The following is a 22,525-nucleotide window of genomic DNA, read 5'->3' as shown; positions in this document are numbered from 1 at the left end:
CGGCGGGTGGCTGCGCCAGTCCCTGGAGCGGGGCGGCCTCGCCAGCCTTCGCAGGGCAGCGTGTCCCCCGGGGCGACGGGAGCTGGTGACACCACAGCTGGAGGCTGCAGCGTCGCCTCCTCCCAGGGCAGCGGCTGCACCGGCTCTCTGGGCGCCGCTGTGCAGCCAGGGCTGGGGACAGTGCTGGGGGTTCTGTTCTTAACGTTTTCTTCCTTTTTTCCTTTCTGCTTCTAAGGGAAAACACTTCTGATTCTTCTTTGACTCCCCCACTTCCCTCTCCCTGTCTGTGTCCTTTCTCCTCCCCTTTCTCTGGGCTCCCCTTTTTGTTTTCTCCTCTTAGCTCACAGCAACCTCTTTTATTTAGACCACCAAGTTGTTCTTTATGTCAATAACTGCAGGGCAGCCCCCAGGGAAGGAGAGCAGAGGGGACCACCATGCACGTCCTCACCTGCTGCTGCCGGTTCCTGTGCCCGCCCCAGCCCCGCGCTGGGTCCCTGTGGGGCCGGGGCGCTGCCGCCGGACACCGGGCAAGAAACTGGAGCGCTCCCTCGGGAACCGGCGGGGCTGGCGGGACAGCGGGAGCGGCCAGAGGAGCCACAGGGAGGATCCAAGGCTGGAACAGCTCTGCTGGGAGGAACGGCTGAGAGAGAGTCCTCAGCACTCGGACAACTCCTGAGAGAGCTTTCCATCAGATACTTCATGGTGAAGATTTCAAACATGATTTCATAAAAGAGGGGTTTTTCTTTCCAAGTTGTTTTCTATCATTTTTCAGTGTATACAAGAAGTGATAGCAGCATTCTACAATGGGTATTGATCCAGGGGGTCTCATGGAGACATCTGGACAGGCAGGAGAGCAGTCCAGGGAGGCTGGACATTGTATGGATGACTTATCCTCTCACCCTTCCCAGTCCCACCTGTTCCCTCACCGGCCACCTGGGACTTGGCCTCACCAAGCTGGAGCACAAGTGTGATGGGAGCGGCTGAGGGACCTGGGGGTTCAGCTGGAGAACAGGAGCTGAGGGGAGACCTTCTGAGCTCTGAACTGCCTGAAAGGAGCTTGGAGCCAGGGGGGTCGGGCTCTGCTCCCCAGGAACAAGCGCCAGGAGCAGAGGAAATGGCCTCAAGTTGCGCCAGGGGAGGTTGAGGTTGGATTTAGGAACAATTTCTTCCCCAAAGGGCTGTGGGGCATTGGAACAGGCTGCCCAGGGCAGTGCTGGAGTCACCATCCCTGGAGGGTTGGACAGACCTGAGATGAGGGTCTCAGGACACGGGCCAGTTCCGGGGGTGGAGAACGGTTGGACTCCATGATCGTAGAGGTGTTTCTCAACCAAAATGATTCTATCACACGTCTATCTTTGCATTGTAATAGTGCCTAAAGGTCACAGCCAGGGTTTCTATTATCTTATCCTGATATTTTTGCAAATGGGTAGAAGTCTGTCTCAAAGAATGTAATGAAAACAAAACAAAAGAGCATGAGTAGAGTGAACAATGGCAAGGAGGGAGGGCCAAGTATGAAGATGAATCCCAGTGAGGGCAAGTATTTGGGTGATACGATCAGGCCTGAAATCATGCTCTGTTATGCACAACTGAACCCGTAAGCCCCTTCAAAAGACAATTCACCCCCGGTGGACCCAGAACTGGAAGCAAATCTGCTCAGGAAGAGACCATGAATTCCCAGAGCCTCTGCCACAGAGGAACTACAGGTTGAAGTTCGAGCTAAGCTGTACTTTGAGATGCCAGAGCAGCTGCTCGGGTTCAACAGCGTCAGAAGAAATGGTCTTCCTGCCTCACCACCCTGCAGGAAGAAGAGGAAACGGCAAATTCCCCTCCAGGAAAGGAACGTGCTCTGGTGCTCCCAGTACTGTCCTACCTCTTTGGGGATGGTATGTTGGTCGACTCTTCCCTCCAGCTCCTGCAGCTGTGCAGCAATGGGAGTGAGCTTTGCCGTTCGCACTGTCTCACACAGGACTTGCCGACAGTACCTGCAACCATAAGACTTGGTCAGTTTAACCCTCCCAGAGAGAAGTTTGTCCATGTCCTTGTGATGGCACCTGCTGCATTGGGGCCACAGTCTGCTCCTGGAGTTCTCTCAAGCCACACCGAGGCACTTCATTGTCTTTTTTCTGGCCAAGAATCCCAGCATCTTCGCAAGAAGCATTGAATCTCATTATCAGCTTTTAGGGAAGGCTACTGAAATCTCTCTTCGCCACACTTTTTTTCTGATTTTAAACCAAACTGACTCTGCTTAAAAGCATAAACACACCAGTCCTTATCCTGAACCTCTCACCCATACAAGACGGGGCAAGAATCCCACACACTCAATACTCCCTTACTGAAACTCTGACATTGGTCCAAATACAAAACGTACCCAGTTGCACCAACAGATGCATGAAAAATAAAGGCACACTGTTGACCAGCCATCATCCTAGTTCTGTGGCCCTTTTGAAAGAAGATTACTCCATGCTTTCTCTCTAGATATGTCTAAAATGAATCCAACCATTAAAATGACTGATAACTTTCGGAAAACCAGGAGAGAAACCAAACAAAACAAGAAGCAAAAAAATTTTGGCCTGGCAGCCTGGGCACTGATTCTGTGCTCTGCCAATGAACCTAAAGGGTTTCTTATAGACACCCTGAAGACAGCAGCTTGGTCCCCATGTCTGGAGCCCTACGGCACGTTCTGTCTGTGCTGCAAGTCATGCTGTGGTTTGATCACTTCCAGAAAAAAGAACAGAGTAGCTCTGGGATGCCTTATCCTGTCCCAGTGTAGGCTGGGCACCAGGTCCAGTACATGAAGCCCCTGTCCCCACACAACCTTCCTCCGCAGTTCCTTCTATAGGACCCACCTGAGCTGCTCGATTTTCTCATGTGTAATTGGTCCCTTCCCCAGAATGCCGTTACTTCTTGTATTCGCAACATTACTTTTTGGCACAGAAAAGGATGACCCTCTGGTCACAGCAGGCTGGGGAAGGGACCACACAGCCCAGCAAACCCTGGGGAACCAGGGTTTTAGGCCAGCCACGCAAATGAAAGGCTGATTTGTCCAAAGCATCAGAAAATTCCCTTATTTAGGGGGCTTCCCCAGCACACCTGAGGTGGGTACTCCAGACAGCCAACGTCTGGGGCTCCTGACTGGGAGCAAGAAGAGCAGCAGAGCTCCCTGCAGCAGGCTGGCCATCACTTGTCTCCCTCACATCTACAGCTATTTTGTGAGTGTCGAGGGTTAAGATTGCGGGGTGACAATAAAACCCTGGCAGATGTATTGTTAACCCCCTCTTCCCCCCCACTTCCCCCTTTTGCCCCTCCCTCTCCCCCCTTTCCACTAAGGAGAGGCGATTGGGAGGAAAAGAAGAACAGAGAGGAGAGAGTTGGAAAAGATTAAAGATGTTTTACTAATGCTACTAATAAGAATAGAGAAAATAATACAAAATATACAAAACCAATCTTGAAAGTCTCAGCAACTGCAGAGCCGGCACCCAAAGTCCTAGATTAGACTCCACAGCCAACCAGAGCTGGATTCAGTCTCTCACTAGGCCTCAGTTCGCAGGGACGACTAGCAAGGTCCTCTCCTACTGTCGGCCATAGGAAAAAAGAGAGCGAGATCCTCGTGATCTCCCATTTTATATGAAGTATTCACGTGAATGGAATGTTATACACAGTTGGTCAGTTGTTTCTCGTCGCCCCTCACGTGAGATGTCCATCCATGCTTATCAATAAGCTTGCATTCCATTGCTAGGTTTTACCAAAACATGTGTCTGGTTCTCCAGGAAAATGCAGTTAATATGAAGGCTTTAGCTGACAGGCAAAATTCACTGAAAGAGAAACTTGTTTTTAACAATACTAGGACAACGCAGTAAACACATTTTCAGTACCCCTCTGCAAGGGCAATACTGTGGAGCAGTTCTTCTGTGAAATCCCCCAGATCCTCAAGCTCTCCTGCTCACTCTCCTATCTCAGGGAAGCTGGGTTTGTCATGTTTAATGCTTCTGTATTTTTGTGGTGTTTTCTATTCATCATACTGTCCTATGTGCAGATCTTCAGGGCTGTGCTGAGGATCCCCTCTGAGCAGGGACGGCACAAAGCCTTTTCCACGTGCCTCCCTCACCTGGCCGTGGTCTCCCTGTTTACCAGTACAGGTTCCTTTGCCTACCTGAAGCCCCCTTCCATCTCCTCTCCTTCCCTGGACCTGCTGGTGGCAGTTCTGTACTCAGTGGTGCCTCCAGCAGTGAACCCCTTGATCTACAGCATGAGGAACCAGGAGCTCAAGGGGTCTATCAGGAAAGTTCTTGCAGATGTGGTTCTCAGTGGTAGTAAATTTTCCATCACTCTTCACGGATGACTCCCACAGTGCCCCACTGAAGGCTTGTCCTTTGTTTGGTGTTTTCTACTTTCTTAATAATTATCTTTAGAGTTATTAGTTTTTATTATTTTCCGACATAGATGTTTGAATCCATCATACTTCTCTTGACGTACGAACCTACTCTGTCTAACTGATATAAAAGTGTGCCTCTCATTGGGCAGAGCTGACACTCTCATAGCATCTCTGAAATAAAATGGACTCACTCATTGGTGTGTGCTGACTATGAAGATCGTGAGCGGTCGGTGAGGTAGATACCCAGGGCTTTCTGAGCTCTGACAGTGCAGAAGAAATTCTCCAGGGTGGTAACCTGGAGATTTCTGGAGAGCTATAGAGACAGGCTGTACCTGGGGTAAGTGGTGACTGAAGCCTCCCTAAGTGAGAGATCATCCAAGGTAGAGTCACCCAAATGGGAAATGCTAAATACTGGTACTTGCAAGGAAAATAAACCATCCACAGACCAAAAGAGAACAGCACCTTTGCAGGCAACACATCAACCACAGAACACACCCCCCCTATGGACAACACAACCATCCCCATCTGGTTCCTTTCTCAGGCTGATCTGATGTGAAAGTCGTGAATGGTCTGTTGATCCTCTGCAGCACTTATCCACATTCTCTGCAGCGTGGGCCTGAATTTTGGGTCTGCCCAGGTGTCCTATCCACTCTTGGAGATGTTACCCACTTGGCAACTCCAGCCTTGGGTGTCTCCCCACCCTGGTGTCCTTCTCTTCCAGCCAGCCCCCCTTGCAGCTGGCCAGCAAAGCACAGACATACAGTCACACACACACTAATGAGCTCACAGAGCAAATAGCCAGAAGCAGTGTTTAATAAGGGGGCAGGACACACCATGTGATCAGGCCTAGGGTTCGGACAGATCAGCACTGAGTAACCCCTTCCCGGCTGCAGCTGACCCCTTGCATCCCTCCCCACGCACAGGCTTCTTCCTACCAGCTCAGCTGGGTTCCTCCCTGTCTGTGCCCCAGGCCCCTCCCCAATTAACAACTGTCACCAATTACTTTTTCCCCATTGGTCTCAGGTTTGTTCCATTTGTACCACCACTTGGTAGTTGGGATGCCATCGTCAAGGTCATCTGGGCCTTCAATGGCATCTCTGAGGGGTTCCCCTGGCACTGTGCCCTTGCAAGACTCGATGACCCAGAAGCTCCCCAGTGCTTCCCTCCAGGTCTCCCTGTACTTTGGCCTCTTCTCATGTCTCTGCTCTTCAGCTACTGGTGAGACCAAACTGGGACAAGTCCCTTCTCTCATGTTCTCTTTCCCATCCCAGTTCCTCACGTTATGTCCCATGTGCTTCCATGTGATGTTCAGGTGTCTTCACCCCAGAACAGGGCCTGCCCAGGGGCTCAGTTATGTGTCTCCAGTCTTCACAGCTGGTGTTGTTGATGACGTCATGATGCCAGCCTGCTCCTGGCCAACCACAGCACCGTCATGAGGTGACCTCCCCTCCCCTCCCCTCCCCTCCCCTCCCCTCCCCTCCCCTCCCCTCCCCTCCCCTCCCCCTGTTCCACCACCTCTTCAGGAAGGTGTCACCTGCTTCTAGAGTGCCTTGTACCTCCTGTTCAGCGAGGGAAGAGGCCCAGTTACCTCAGCCTCTCCACACAGCTCATGTGCTTCACGCCTCTAACTCCATCATGACAGACTCCTCTGGACCTTCTCCAGTTTCTGCATCCTCCTTTCTAAATGGGAAACCCACTGGCCCACATGGCATCCATCACAACTCCCATCCCTTCTCCGCAGGACACTCCTCAGCTGGTCGGGTCTCAACCTGTCTCGGTGCGTGAGGTTATTCTGCCCCAGTGCAGACCTTGTCCCCTTCACCTTGTAAAACTGCCGTAGGTTTCTGTTGGCCCAATCCACAAGTGTGACAATGTCCATCAAGACTGAAACTCCAACACATCAGCATTTGAAGTTTGTAGGCCAGTGCCTCTGACATGATAACAGTGTTGAGGATTGCAGGAAAATACAGCTGAAGAAATACATCTGTGTTTAATGGAGTTGCTACCCAATGTGGAAAACACCACAGAAACTATCTCAGAAATACTGTAAGAGAATACAAAACAAGAAATGCATGACCAAGGGGGTAGAATGTTCTTTTTCCAGGGTATTACAATACTCACAGAAAAGATCTTGGGTAGGAGGAAATAAAAACAGAAGCAAAGGCTGTGTTCAGGGAGAACCAGAGAGCTTTCCCTGATTTGGAAACATGAAGGGGAAGGAAGGAAAGAAGGAAGGAAGAGGAAGGAAGGAAGGAAGAGGAAGGAAGGAAGGAAGGAAGGAAGGAAGGACGGAAGGAAGGAAGGAGGTGTCTTGACAAACCTCCTGCTCAAAGCAGAGTCAGACCAGATTTCTCAGGGCGTTATCCAACCATATCTTGGTCACTCTCTGGGACAGAGCTGGTGCTCACTCCCTGGGAAACAGCTCCCAGTGCTTGACTGTCCTCACGTTGAAAAAGTTTCTCCCTCTGTGTAGCCCGATCCTTGTTCCAGCCCAATACCTCTCATCCTCGTGTCTTGGATCACAGACATGACCCTGGCTCAGTCTCCCTGGGCAAAGGCCATGCTGCTGCATGTTCCCTAAAGATCTTACCTTCTCTGGGCTGGGCAAGCGCAGCTCCCTCAGCCTCTCCTCACAGGCAAAGTGCTCCAGTCCCTCATCCTGGGGGCTCTTTGTTCAACCCACTCCAGCTTGCTGACATCTTTCCTTTGTTGGGATCTGAAATTTGGATGCAGTGACATGGGCAATCGCCTCCCTCAGCCTCTGGGTCACACAGTCCAGGTGCTCCTGGCCTCCCTTGCACCAGGGCTCATGCTGCCTCCTGTCCAGCTCCCTTCCCACCCAGACCTTTCCCACAGGGCTGATCCCACAGCAGCCTCAGCCTGTGCCATTGCCGGGTGAGTCCCCTGCAGGGACAGACAGTGGTGCTTGTCCTGCTGCATTTCCTGAAGTTTCTGCCAATTTGTTCTCTCCTGCTTCTTGAAGCCTTTCCCTGAGCACAGAGGTCTGGAGACCATGTCAGTAAAGACACAGACACAGAGGCCTTGAGTCCCTTGGTGTCACCTGTGTTTGCTGTTACTAAATTCCCTTCCTCATTCATCAGCAGCCCTGCGTTTTCCTTGTTCAGCCTTGGTTTCTAGTGCAGCAATCAATTCTTTTTGCTCTTGGTTTTCCTTGTAACTACCACGTCCAAGAGTGTGGATGCATTTCTGTTAGATGGAGATTTGTTGTTGAACCAGCCAGGCCCAAAGGAATTACAAGGTCACCTCGAAAAGCTGAAAACAGGACCTGCTGTGGGAGAGAAGCAGTTCCACAATAACAAGGCCTCAAAAGATGTAAATCAATGGACCTATCAGCAGTAAGATTCCAGCGCGTGGACAGCTCGTGAACATAGATGATATCCAATTAGTGAATGCATGCTTGGAGTGTGGACGCATGATCAGAGAATAGTTGCATATATAAGGAGGCTTGTTTCTGTAATAAAGGGCTTTGAGTGATTCACATTGAATCGGAGTGCTGAGTCCTTTATCGTTCCAACACAAGAGAGCTTTGCTTTTCCTTCTGTCATGGTTTAACAACAGCTGGAAACAAATCCCCACACAGCTGCTCACTCACTTCCCCCTGGTGGGATGAGGGAGAGTATCAGAAGAGTAAAAGTGAGAAAACTCATGGCTTGAGATAAAGACAGTTTAATAAGTAAAGCAAAAGCTGTGCATGAAAGCAAAGCAAAAGCTGTGCATGCAAGCAAAGCAAAACATGGAATTCAGTCACTGCTTCCCATTGGCCAGTAGGTGTTCAGCCGTCTCCAGGAAAGCCAGTTATTTGAGAAGACAAACACCATAACTCCAAACATCCCCACCTTCATTCTTCTTTCCCCAGCTTTATATTCTCAGCATGATGTCATATTGTACGGAATATCCCTTTGGTCAGTTGGGGTCAGCTGTGCCAGCTGTGTATCCCCCTTGCTTTTTGTGCACTCCCCACCTTCTCATATTTATACTATTCCATGCACATATGCACGTGTAACTTTCCGTGCTCAATATAAGCACGTGTAAAATTAATCTTCACAGAATCGCGGGTGTATTTTCCTTCTGTGCACATTTGCACGTGTACTTTCCATGCTTAATACAAGCATGTGTACTTTCTGTGCACATTTGCACATATAACTTCGTCTGCTCAATACGAGCACGTGTATAAATTAATCCTCGCAGAATCGCGGGTGTATTTTCCTTCCGTGCATATTTGCACATGTAACTTTCCGTGCACATTTGCACGCGTACTTTCCGTGCTTAATACAAGCACGTGTACTTTCCGTGCACATTTGCACGTGTAACTTTCTGTGCTCAATACGAGCACGTGTATAAATTATTTCCTCGCACAATCGCGAGTGTATTTTCCTCCCGTGCTTCCACATAAGCACGTGTAATATTCCATGCACATTTGCACGTGTAAGTAAATTAACTCTCGCAGGATTGCGAGTGTATTATAAATTTACCCTCGCAGAATCGCGAGTGTACACTTCCCGTACTCACTACGAGTACGTGTATCTCTTTAAAGATAATCCCACACCGTGTTTAGGCAAGTGTGTACTTCTCCGGGACTCAGGGATGGCTCCGGTGTTGTTTTGGTGAAGCCACGTGCATGCACACTGTGGACCGCCTGTTGTATTAGTTGCTGCCCCTTAATAATTTTCCTCAACTGATATCCAAACCTTTATTTAAGTCACTTTGGAGTGCTAAAACCCTGTTTCTCACCGGTTTAATAAAAGTTGTTTTGGACCCTGTTGTCCCTTAAACTAACCTCGGGGTACCTCTGTGACACCCACTCCCTAAAACACCACTGCATGCCCTGTCCTGAGCCCAGGGAGAGCCCCAGCACAGCAACGTGCTTATAGGAGCAGCGGATGAGGCCTACCCAAGTGTTGGGCCTTTTGTTCAAAATACAAGTTTTTCAGGGCAGGTTTTTTCTGGAGTTTTTTCTTTATTTTGACCCCCATGCCCCCCACTGCCCCCTGGTGACACCCAGTAGCAGGTGATATCAGTATTGGCCTAAAACACCGAGATGTTGCCAGCAGTGGGTTTACCTGAGCTCTTGTCCACACTCTTCTGGATGTAGTTCATGGGGATCCTGTCATAGCAAATAACACGGGAGAAGGTGTAGCCACATTGCCATTGGCTGGCTGGCACCTCCAAGAGGCTGTAGACGATGTAGGCCTCTCCCCAGCTTTGAGGCTACGCTTTTGGGTGCCAGCAGGACGTCCCCGTGGGTCCAGGTCACCAAGATGTCCACCAGGTGGAAACTGGCCACCAAGCAGGTCAAGGTCACCGATTCTTGACGGGCCAACTGCTCAAATGACGACAGGAATGAGATATTTATAAACATTTATGAGATCCCCTCTCAGCTTTTCCTCTCCAGGTGAACAGCCCCAGCTCTCTCAATCTCTCATCAGAAAGATGCTCCAGACCCCTCAGCATCTTTGTGTCCCTCTACTGGACCCCCTCCAATAATTCCTTGTCCTTCTTAAACTGCGGGGCCCAGAACTAGACCCAGTAACTCCAGATGTGGCCTCACCAGGGCAGAGCAGAGGGGCAGGATTCACCTCCCTTGACCTGCTAGTCACACTCTTCTTAACGCACCCCAGGTACCACTGGCCTTCTTGGCCACAAGGGCACATTGCTGACTTGTGGTCAACCTGTTGTCCACCAGAACTCCCAAGTCCTTCTCTGCAGAGCTGCCTTCCAGCAGTTCCACCCCAACCTGTACTGGTGCCTGGGGTTATTCCCGCCCAGATGCAGGACCTTACATTTGCCCTCGTTGAACTACTCAGTCATTTGTCCCAACCCAGGTCGAGGATGGAGAGATTGAGGAGGAAGAAGTACATGGGGGTGTGGAGGTGCTGGTCACAGGCTATGGTGGTGATGATGAGGCCGTTGCCCAGCAGGGCAGCCAGGTAGATGCCCAGGAAGAGCCAGAAGTGCAAGAGCTGCAGCTCCCATGTGTCTGTGAATGTCAGGAGGAGGAACTGGGTGATGGAGCTATTGTTGGGTATTTCCTTTGCATGTGAAGGTGGGGACATGTCGTAGGAGGAAAAGACAGTGACAAGTTAGGGGAGACTTCTCTTAGCAAAATAAACATGCCATTTCTCATGAAAAACCCCCTCCTTGAATGAGGGATGTTTCAGCTCGTTCTCCATTTCTACCAACCGAGAAACACGGTTCATCACAGCTTAAAATGCAGCTTGGGCACCTAGTTTCCATGAACACACCCCTGGGACAAAACGCCCTGTGTTGGTGCCAGAACTAAAATGGACCCAATTTCCCACCCCAACCCCAGAGAGCAAGAGCACCAGGGACAGGTGGAGAAACAGGGAAGGACACTGCAGTGCTCCTGGAAAATAAAGCAAGGACAGAAAGGAAGATGGGCATGCTGTGAAACCTTCTCTTTACCTGGCTGTGCTGCTGCCACTCACATGGCACAAGTTCTTTTGGCCCCATTATTGCGTACCACATTCCAGGAATCCTTCACGTGGAGGTCCAGACACTGAGGTGGAGACTCTTGACCTGGACCCCATGGCTTTGGGGCAGAGGCACTGCTGGGGAGGAGCAGAGGCCAGGGGGTTGCACTGGGAATGTGTCTGCACTGCAGGGGATGGCAGGGGGCTTCCGAAATCCCCACCCCAGCATTTCTGGTAGCAGCTTCCTCTCCCTGCCCATGTCTCTCCTGCCTGGAGCTCTCCCTGTCTGCAGCTGTGTCTCTGTCCCTGAGTCTGTTCCCTGTCAGTGTCACGGACCCCATCCCACCCACTGTGTGCTCAGCTCTGTCCTGCAGACCCTTCCCAGTGGCACCTCTGTGTGTGCAGGGGCTCAGGAGCAGCTCAGACAAATCCTAGCAAGAATTGTGGTCTCAGTGACTTCTCCAGGGCAATGAAATAAATCCCCGTGCACAGCTGGTCCCTGGGCTCCTTTTCCAGCAGCACCTGCAGAGCACAGCTGGGATTGGACCCAGCAGCTGCCCGCACCCAGTGTCACCAGCCCCTGACCCTGCCCAAGCATTGTCCTCACATTGTGCCAGTGCCGGGGGCCTCGATCCCTTCCCCAGAGTCACTGGGTATCCCCTCACCTTGATATTCTCTGCCAGCTTGTTTCCTCCTGGCAGCCAGGGAGCAGAGAGACAAACAGGGAGTGTGAGATGGGGAACACACACCCAGCAGCACCACAGCATGAGGGGTGCAGTGCCATGTGAAGACCTGGGAGAAGAATCTCTGCCCAGCCAGCACCCTCCAACAGCCTCGCAGCAAAGCCCCTGTCAGCAGATGCCGGCACAGCTGCCTTTGAAATGGCTGTGGTTACCTTTTCTGCACCGCTGAGAAAGGCCATGACGAAGTCCGTGTATCCTCTTAGTAATTCATTCACTGGTAACAAATCAGCATCTAATAAAGGAGGAGAGCAGGGAGGACTGCAGAGAGGGTCTGGTGGTAGGAAGAGCAGAGGAAGGAGCTCTGCCCTCCGTCCAGCCCAGTGCCTGCTCCCCAGGCACAGTCTTCCTATGCGTGTCAGGGCTGGTAGGTGCCCGGCAGATGGGCTGCGATGCTGGAGCCAGGCAGGACAGGGAAACCCCCAGTGCAGCGGGTGAGGAACTCGCTTCAGACAGGCAGAAAAGGTCCCTGTCCCACAGCAAGGCTGCCTCCTGCCCACCCAGCTGCCTCTCGCTGCCCATTCCCTGGAGCAGGAGCTGGGTCCCCCCTCTCTGCAGAGGCTGTGCTGGGGCCGGCTCCCAGCTTGGAGCAGCCCTGGACTTCAGGCAGCATCATGCCCACCACCTGTGGGAACCCCCTGCCAGCGTGTGGGCAAACGTGATCTTGGTGTCGAGAAGGGTGCGCTCACTGGTCCCCACAGTGCCCAGGCAATCAGGGACCCTCACTCACCCATCTGTGGTGGCTGGACCACATCCACCTGGTTGGGCTGCGGTGGAGCACTGACCTCCTGGGGAGCCCTAACCTTCTCCTGCAGGGCCACCCTGGGACAGCTAGGGGTGTTTCCTGCTGGACCTTCCCAGGGCAGCCTGGAGGCTCTCTCCGCCATTTTCAGGAAGGTGGAAGCTCTGGTGAAATGCCTTGACACTGCGGGTCTGCCAGTAGCAGCGGGGAAAGATATGAGCTGCACTCATGTGCTCCTCGCCAGAGAGAGATGTGAGCTGCGCTCAGGAGCAACTTGCCACAAGTCTGCCAGGGGCAGCAGGGGGTCTGCCAGGGGCAGCTAGAGTTAGGCTGTGGTTGGACTCAATGATCTTAAGTGTCTCTTCCAACAAAAACGATTCTATGAATCTGTGAAAGACGTGGGCTACGCTTGGGGCTCTCACCAGCTCTGTGCTCGTGCCCTGTCCCATCACTGTCCTGCTGGACAGTGCGGGCTGGGGCTGCAGCTGTGCTGAGCACATGCAGGGCAGGGCAAGTTGTCCCCTTGGAAGGCTCAGAGTCAGCTCAACCCTGGGCACCCGGGTGCTAAATTTGAATCCCAGTTTCTAAAAGTTCCACCACCCATTGCTCTGAGCACAGTCTTTAACAGTCCATTGCACAGCTCAGTTTTCCCGGAGGCTGGTGCATGATGGGGCATGTGACAGACCCACTCACTGCCATGCTCCTTGGGCCAGGTGTCTATGAGGATGTTCTGGAAATGAGTCCCGTTGTCTGGCTCGGTTCTGTCTGGGCTGCTGTGTCACCACAGGACTTGCTTTTCGAGGCCCAGGACAGTGTTGCGGGCAGTGCCGTGAGGCACGGCGTATGTTTCCAGTCATCCAGTGGTGGCTCCACCATTGTAAGCACAGAGCTCTTGCCGTGGCGGGTTTGTGGCAGTGTGATATAGTCAATTTGCCAGACCTCCCCATATTTACACTTCAGTCATCACCCTAGACACCACACAAGCTTTGACCACTTGGCTTGCTTGATTGTAGCGCATATTTCACAATGGTGAATAACCTGTGCAACAGCCTCCATGGTCGAGTCAACCCCTTGATCACGAGCCCGTCCACATGTTGCATTCCTTCCTCGATAACCTGAGGCATCATGGGCCCAAAACGTCATAAATAAATCACCTTCATCTTGCCAGTGCAAATCTACCTCAGCCACTTTAATCTCGGCAGCTTGATCCCACCAATGCCTCTGTCTGTCTCTGTGTTTGTGTGGCAGGTGTTACATCAGAAGCACTGTTCCAGCCAGGTCACTGCATCTCTTTCTCTTCTCCCTCTGCTGTCATCATGGCTGTACCAGCTGTCCGCTGTGCTTTCTGACCTCATGGACCCTCTTGTCCTGCGTCACTTCTGCTGCTAAATCCTGTTCCTGCAAGAGAAGTGACGACCAGTCAGCGTCCCCTCTGTGGCATCTGGACCTTCCAGAGCTGGACAGCTGGTGGAAACTGTTCCCATCAGCCAAGGCTCTGTGTGAAGTCTTCTCCTGGCACAGGAACAGCTCTGGCCGTGCCTGGTGAGCACCGTGCTGCCCCAAGGAGAACAGCAACACTGGCAGTGACTCCTGGGCAATGTCCAGCTGGGCAGAGATGATTTGAGGGCAGGTGGGCAGCAGACCCTGAGGCTGTGCCGGGGGTGGCCACATCTGGCTCCTCCCAGCAGGATTTTGGAAAGCCCTTTCCAAGCTGTGAGCACCCCGACAAGGGTATGGGGCAGGAACAGCCCCACCCCTGGGGCCCCAGCCCCCAGCTGGCCTCTGTCTGCAGACTGTGACAACTCCCAAACAGGCTCTGCCTCTTGTCCCGTCTGACTCAGTGAGGTGAGAGCAGAGTTAACGTTTCAATAAGCTGTGCAGTAACTCGGAATAATGACAATTACTGGAGGCATTCAATTAAATCACAAATTTACTAAAAATTACAGCAAATAGTGGCTTGGCAAAAGTTTGTAACTATATCATAAAACTTAGCAAGACGTCAACAACAAAGTTGTTATCCTGGGTGGTAAGGGACGTTTTGACAGGCAAGTTTGCAATGATGTGGCTTGGGTGCACAATTAGATATTTCTGACGTTGGACAGTAATGCTTCTATTTTGGTCGCTTATCTTATGTAGTTTTAGGATGTTCTTTGGCATTTCATCATGTTTCAGATGTCAGACCAGGGTCAATTAACACACTGCCCAAAGTACTTTTGCTCTGAACCAGCTCGTAAAAGCAGCATGCTTGCATTCGTTAGACCTTTCCCTTGGGATACATGCTGAGAGATGCAGACAAGTGTCTGCAGGAGAAATTGGTGATTTGTGGATTAGAGCCTTTGTTCCAGTCCCACGAGAACATCTAACACCAGCAAAGCCTGCACAAACCTGGAAACACCAGCACAATGTGGGAACACAGGCACAACCTGGAAACATAGGAATGATCTGCAAACACAGGAACAATGTGGAAACACAGGAACAACCTGGGAACACAGGCACAACCTGGAAACATGGGAACAACCTGCAAACACAGGAACAACCTGGAAACACAGGAACAACGTGGAAACACAAGAACAACCTGGAAACACAGGAACAACCTGGAAACATAGGCACAACCTGGAAACACCGAAACAACCTCGGAACACAGGCATGAGCTGGAAATACAGGAACAACATCGAAACACAGGAACAACGTGAAAACACAGGCATGAGCTGGAAACACAGGAACAACCTGGAAACACAGAAACAACCTGGAAACACAGGAACAACCTCGGAACACAGGCATGAGCTGGAAATATAGGAACAACGTGGAAACACAGGCACGAGCTGGAAACACAGGCACAAGCTAGAACCACAGGCACAAACTGGAAACACAGGCCGCAGAAGCCCGAGACATGAGTGTGGAGAGCTGCCTGGAGCAGGAGGAGGGTGCTCAGTGCCCACAGGCTTCTGCTGGTGGCCACAGGGCAGGGGTGGCCATCGGACAGGGCAGCACTCACAGACCAAGGCAAGAGCAAAGTCTGGGTCCAAGCTCAAGACGTTTGAGAACATCCGCTGCCTCAGGCACCTCTGAGGTAGAGACATCTCACCTGAGGTTGAAGTGCCTGTGGCTTCCATGTTTCAGTTTTAAACTCCAGAGCTTAATAGGAAATATTTAAACATGTTTATATATAATATGTATTTAAGACCTGGAGGAATTCAGGTGATCAGGGAAAAAGAAGAATTACAAATTGGAAAAGGATTCCTGAAGGTTGCCTTTGCAAAGAAAGGGCAAAAGCCACTCAAGCCTGGATGAAGGGGGAAACTGTTCAGAGCCCAGACCAACACATCCAGATGCTGAAGGCTGTTGCCCTTCCCTGCAGTAGCTGAGCTGCGTGGAAAAGCCTATTCCAAACAGACAAGGAAAGAAGGGCACAAGGACTCTGTCCTGGGCAAAGCAGCTCTGCTCCACTCCCCTCCACTCAGCCCAGGCTGCTCTGCTCAGCTGCGTGTTTGCTCTGATGTGAAGAAGAAATTCCAATTGTAACTGCTCGGCGGTGGTAATTTGTGACCAGGGAAGCTCTGCTTCTCCACCTTTTAGCAGCAGCAACTGAAGCTCCTCAGCTCTCCTCATGGAGGACGAGAAGGGGTCAAGCAGGCTGGAAGCAGGAATGGCAGAGGCAGAAGGGCTCCGTGTCAGGGAGGGAGGTTTCCCTGGCTGGCAAAGTGAGAAGCTCAGCAGTTCTCCTGGTCCTGTAGCTGCGCTGCAATGTGGGGGAGCTAATGACACCTTTGGCCAGCAGAGCTGGCACTGGAGCATGGACTTTACCCTGGGCCAAGGCGCCCCATGCTGCTGCCCAGCAGATCAGCACTGGTGCCGGTCTCTGAAGAACAGCCATGAGCAGGTTAAAGCTTCTTGTGGGTAACAATTGGAGACAAGTCAACAAAGGAAACCATGTGGATGGTGTCTGTGACAGGCTGCCTGGTCAGGGTGAGACTAGTGATGAAACCTCTTACTCCAGCTGCAGGAAGCATTGTGCTTGCGGGCTCTTGTCCTGCTGGGGGACTTCAACCACCTGCCACCTGCTGGAAAAGTAGCATGGCGAGCTGTCAGCAATCCAGGAGCATCCTGGAGTGCATGGAGGATAAGTTCTTAAGCCAGGGAACAGCCCTGGGGGATGAAAGATTGGCCATGAGCCGGCAATGTGCGCTTGCAGCCCAGAAGGCCCATTGTATCTTGGGCTGCACCTTGGGCGATGAGGTCACAGAGCTGTGCTGTGTCACGTCCTGATGTGCAGCGCTGTGCCGTGGCACCATTCCGGCAGTGCTGGCAGCGGCGGCGGCAGCAGCAGCAGCGGCGGCGGCAGCAGCAGCAGCAGCAGTGCTGGCAGCAGCAGTGGTGGCATTGCTGGCAGCAGCAGTGGTGGCAGTGGCTGAAACGTTGGTGGCAGCACCAGCAACAGGAGCAGCAGTGCCATGGTCCAGGTGCAGGGGGCCGTAGCCCCCACTCTCCTGTTTTTCCTCCTCCTGGTGGCCCTGCAAGTCCAGGACATCGGGGCTGCTCCGTGGCAAAGACGGGGATTAGGTAGGGGGCAGCAACGGCCAGCACCCAGCCCTGGCAGCACCTGGGGGTGACAGTGGGGCTGGGCTGTGGTGGGGCAGGGCTGGGAGAACATGGGGCCGGGCTGGGCCAGGTGAGCCGTGGCAGCTCCGTGGGCAGTGGGAGGCAGAGGCCCTGCAGAGAGGTCCCGGGGGCTGCAGCTGCTGTGGGGGCATTTTCCAGCTGAAAGGTGGGGCCGGGAGCAACGCTGCCAGGAGAGACACTGTCCCTAGAGCTGTCCCTGTGCCACCCTGCCCTGGGGCAGCTTCCCCCAGCCCGCATGTTGTGGCCGGAGCAGCACTGCAGGGCCAACAAGAGCCCGTGGGAGCACTTCATCCCCGGGCTGGTCACGGCTGTGCTCGGGGCTGTGGCTCTGACGCTTCCCAGCTGGATCCTGCCTTTCAGCCCCGGGATGTCTGTCCTTGGGACATGTCTGCTTAGGAAAACAGGAGCACTCCTGCTCTTGCCCTGCAGTGCTCTCCTTGGGGAACCCAGGTCCTCATGGGACGCACAGCCTGGGGAATAGAGAGGGCAGCGCTGGTGAAGCCTCTCACTGCTCAGCGGGTTCTTCTCCATGAGATGTGGGAATGATCGGTTTTTTCCTCCAGTGCTTTTGTGGGGGCTTCTTCTGTGCACAGTGGAAATCTCCCAGTAGGAAATCCCTGAGGGGTCATTGATTGTCCTTGAAGGGTATTGCACATGGCCTGGAAACAGTATTTTGAGAGCTGCCAGGTGCCAGCAAATGTGTCACCCCAGCTCCTCCACAGCTTTGGAAGCCTCCACCCACATCTGGGTGCCATGCCATTACCTGACCCCGCCTCCAGTCACTGCAGATCACTGAGAAAGAAGTAGATGACAGATCTAATGGAAATGTGCTTGATTACAGCTGCGCCTGTGGCCGATGGTCACTCGACTTCCCAGCCGGATCTTGTCTGGGAGCCTCAGGGCAATGCCCCAGGTCTGTCGCTTGAATGAGTGAGCATTCAGGTTTTACTATTCTGTTCATATGAAATTTAACTTAATATTTTCTTGGCCTATGCTCAGATGTGTGGAAGACCAGAGAGGGAATGGGTGAAGCCTAGTGATGTGCCCCAGGGCACTCTGCCTTGCAAAGCTCTTTCCCAGCCTCTCTGACCCTGCACTGTTTCCAGTGCTGGCTGCAAAGCCAGTGGGCTTGTTGGGCTTGAGTTGAGACCTGGCGTGGGCTCCAGGGAGTCCTTTCTGCCAGCAGCTCCATGCCCAGTTTGCTTTAGATCAGCATGGTGCAGGCACCTGGTAACCTCACAGCGCTCCAGAGTGGAAGGCGGAGCCAATGGAGCAATGCCATGGAGCGATCCCGTGCTTGAACTGAATCCACTGCTTTTCAGATCTAAAGAAGTGCACTGAAATATTTCATGGGAGCTTCTCTGTTCTGTCTGTTTGCAGACATGGCTGGACGTGATGTGTATCCAGCTCCCGGGCTGGGTTCCAGGGCTGAAACTTGGGGTCATCGCATGGGTACGTCATGGCTTTTTACTTCCTTTGATAGCTGCCAGCTCAAAGCCGGAAGGGGGGTGAGACATCTCTTGCGAGTGTGAGAATACGGACCTGCATTGTGCCGTGTCCTTATACTATCCCCTGATACGTTCTGCTATTCAGTTACGGTGGTGTGTATTGATGCCATAAAGTCAACAAAAAGACTCTTTAACACAGTTTTAAAGTGTTAAAAAGCAGCACTTTCATTATAGTGTGCCGGACACTTAGATGATTGTTCCTTTAATCCAGCGTGCACGTGATTCGCATTTCTTGGTATTTATTACAAATATCTGTTGCATATTCATTTGTTTCTACCACTTAGTTAATGCGTTAAATGTAAGTTATTTCCATAACCCTTCACAGCTGGTGTCCACCCGCGGTGTTGGCTACTTGACCTGATTTCTTGAGCATGCACATTGTCATTTTGTGCTGCTACTCAGCAAAAGTCATGTAGCTCTTTCTCCATTGAGTGGAACTTTCCACTTTCCCGGCTTGCAAGCCAAGGACATCCCGCTTTGCCTCATGCCCAGTCTCTATAGAGCTGTTGTTTCTCTGTTAGGTTTCTCTTACATTATGCCTGGTCTTGCTACATTATGCCTTGGGGTTTCTAAAAGATTTTTGTTCCTCTTACCAGTATCACAATGTATGATGGAAACTCGTGGTGGGTGTTCAGTTGCAGGTGTGGGTACAGGGACGGCTTTTCCAGCTCCTCAGCTGGATCCTGTGCCACAGCTCACCTGGCATCGCAGGGATGAGCAGTCTGCTTTGACAGGCTAAGCTCTCGTTTTCAGGGCTTTATTTGTGAGGAATTTACCTTTACACTTTCTGTTAAGGTCCCCAAAGAGCAAAGTATAAGGCAGAAATAGGAAAATCTTCCCGGCGCTCATCAGAAGTCCTAGCGGAAATCCTGACGGAATTGGACAAAGCGGAACATGGTGTGTATATATCGCTCCTAAGCAGAAGATTTGGGAAGCTGAGCTTAGGTGCACGCCTGGACAAGCTGTAGCCTACACGGCAGGAAGGGATTGATCAGAGCAGACTTTTCCTGGGCTGCAGGCCCGGCCTGGCCAGGAGCAGAGCAGCCCCAGCTCCCCGGGCTGGTCCAGCCTGGCTGTTCTCCTTGATGTCTGAGGACTCTCAGTGACACCCTGGGGACAGGGACAGGACAGGCCGGACACCCAGCTTGAGGCCAGACACCAGACTTCAAGGCAGCTAAGAATGAAGGGCTCTGAATTCAGACCCAGGCGGTTCAGCTCTCCCTTTCTAGTTGCCTCTTAGATAACCTGGTGGTAGTTTTCCTCTTTTGGGGGACAGTGGGCTCCTAACTGCCACTTGTGAAAGTGCCCAGAATACAATTGCAGAGCTTGCAGTTCAGTCCACCTTGTGTGTCTGTCACCCTTCCCATGGGATGGAGTTGGCGTGATGGGAAGTGCTGCTCACAAGGGCTCTTTCCCTGGCTGAACTGGCTGCAGCACCTTCCTGTCCTCTGGGAAGGAAGTCATTTACCATCATCTTGCAGTTTGCCAAAAGCTCACTGGGTGGAATAAGATCACATGCAATCTCCTAGTCCCTCAGCAGGTCAGGATTTGCTGTCTACTGCTAAACTGGAAAGTTTTTCTCCATGAATGACACATTGTTTGGACTACTGACTGGATGCACCCTCAAATGTCCAGGCTTTGTTTCTAAGTGTTACTAATGTATTCTGAGAAGTATTGCCATCTGAAGATATTGTGTCTCTGATGAGAAATGGTTGCTTCTAATTAAAACAACCCAATTCCTTTCTAAAGAGCTGGACCATGAGACTGTGGAGAAGGAGGCATTTCAGAAAGGAGGCGGCCATGCAGTGCCAGTCTCTGAGGAAAAACCGCGGGCAATTCAATCACCAGGCACGGCAGGTAATTGCTGTCCTTCAGTCACCCAGTGTCATAAACCAACGTAACTCTGACAATTTGGGAATGAGCCCATCTGAACCACGCTCAGCAGATGATGGGGAACACGACTCTTATCGAAGGTACCTCCCGCAATCCCTGCATCCCAGAGCTTGCCGTGAGTCCCCCCAGGCACAATAGAGGGGGATCCCTCCTGTCAGCCGAGGTCCAAAGGGATGTGCTGAGAGATCGAGCGTGGGTTAGAGGGAACCTGCACCATCCTCCCGCATCCTCTGCGCCTGAGCCATGCTGAGAAAGGCTTTACCTTTCTTTGATTCTTGGCAGTGCTGTCCAGCCCCAGGGAAGCCTGAAACACCGAGATATAGGAATTTTTTCAAAAGATTCCAGGCACTGAGCAGCCTTGCAGGGAGCCATAAGTGGGAGACAAGTCCTGAAGGCTGAGGGCATGCAAGCGGTGCAAAGCTGGAGCAAAGGCAAAGAGGGAGAGCGAGGTTCGGGTGCCCCCTGAGAGGGCCCAACTCTGTCCTCCTGGGCTGTGGGTCCCCTGGGGAGGGAGAGCTGGGCGTGGCATTCCCTGACACAGGGATGGTTTTTGTCTGTCTCGCTCAAAGGGACAGCTGGTCAAACAGCTGCGCTCCCCCACCTGCTCTCCCTCTGCCTCGCGAGGTCTGTCCAGTGGGACCACTTGTCCCAAAGGGTCAGAGGAGCCTCCATGCAACAGCACTGGTGAGCCTTAGTTTCCAAGGGAAAGGTGGGCAAGCACAAAAGAAATCGTGTGCAAATGGGAAGAATCACCAAGAAGGGGGAACAAAGCCGGCACTCTGGGAAAACTGGATTATGGCCATCCCAGAGTGTAAGCAAAGCTGAGAGGAGAAAGAGAGACTCCAGAGTGCATCAGTTTGCATCAGCTTTGGGAATTTCATTTGCTTCTTCTGAAACCAAGGAACCGTTGCAGCCCCAGTATGTTCACTGGTTCAGACATGCTGACAAAGTGAGAAAGCATTTCCTGGCAACGTCAGACGCCTGTGAGATTACCCATAGTGTACGGGCACACTAACATATGGAATTGTTCCTCCAGGTCGGGATGGCAACAGAAAAATTGTGGAACGTTACGTTTCCCCGACGTACTGTGGAGAAGGCTTCCTGGTGATCTTCCTCTGTGTGCTGTTTGGGGTGATAGTGTGTTGTGTGTTCTGGTTCTGGATCAGGAGACAAAAGTGAGTTGTTGGGGTTGCTGTTGCCCAGCTTCTATATGAGATGGCTACTGTTAGCCATGAAGCATTTAGAGGTAGGGTATTCTGAAGTGCCGAGTCAGTTACTGGCCAAACTCCACTGAGAGTTCGGCTGAAAGATGTTTTAATTGGCCTCTCAGTTCCTGGGCACTCTGTCCTGAAACCTGTTCTTACTGTTGCAAGCGTTAGTTACAACTGACTCTGCCTCAACAAGAGCAGCCCCGCAGCCAGACGTAGGCAGAGCAAGGTCAGGAGCAAAAGCGAAGGATGACATTGCCATGGCAAGTGAGAAGCGCAATAGAGACATCTGCCTACCAGACAACCCACCAGCAGAAATCGCCCTGTTGGGTGCTGCTGTAAATCTCAGATGTTCACCTCAGCCGAGGTGTCCCAGCAGCTCTGGCCGCAGCTCCCCCGTGCAGCGAGTGCCCGCACCCCACAGTGCCCAGCGCCGCCCCGCGGCCTCGCACCCACTGGCACCGCGGCCACGGCGGGGCCTCAGCAGCCTCTTCTCTCCGCAGGCGCCGTAACCAGGAGCCATCGCCTGTGCCTGGAAAACTGGGGGAGCAATAAATACAGATCAGCAGCACCACTGTCTGGGTCGTAATGGCAGCAAACGCAGGAATTCACCAATTCTGGACCAAACTTCATATCGGGGCATGCAGGGAGGTGGGCGCCTGCGGTGCCGGCAGCCAGGGAACTGGGCATGGGGCTGAGGGAGCCCAGCTTCCCTGCCGGGACCAGCCTGCCAAATTCTGAGCCACAGAGGAACAGACGGGACTCATTAACAGGTCATCACCCCCAGCTCTGCCCCCCGTGCCAGCTCGCTCTGGGCTGCACAGGACGGGGGGGATGTGTACGGCAATACCAGCCCCAGCCCCTCTGCTGTCCGCACACCATAAGGCAAAGCCGTGGATAAAGCACAGAGTGGCACAAAGCTGATATCAGACATCTGTTCTGGTTGTGGCTGCGATGCAGTTAATTTTCTGCCCAGCAGCCCATGTGGTG

This window comes from Nesoenas mayeri, assembly GCF_963082525.1.
Source record: "Nesoenas mayeri genome assembly, chromosome: 6".
Taxonomy (NCBI): Eukaryota; Metazoa; Chordata; class Aves; order Columbiformes; family Columbidae; genus Nesoenas; species Nesoenas mayeri.
The sequence above is the reverse complement of the archived record's forward strand: the minus strand, read 5'-3'. Positions refer to the sequence as shown.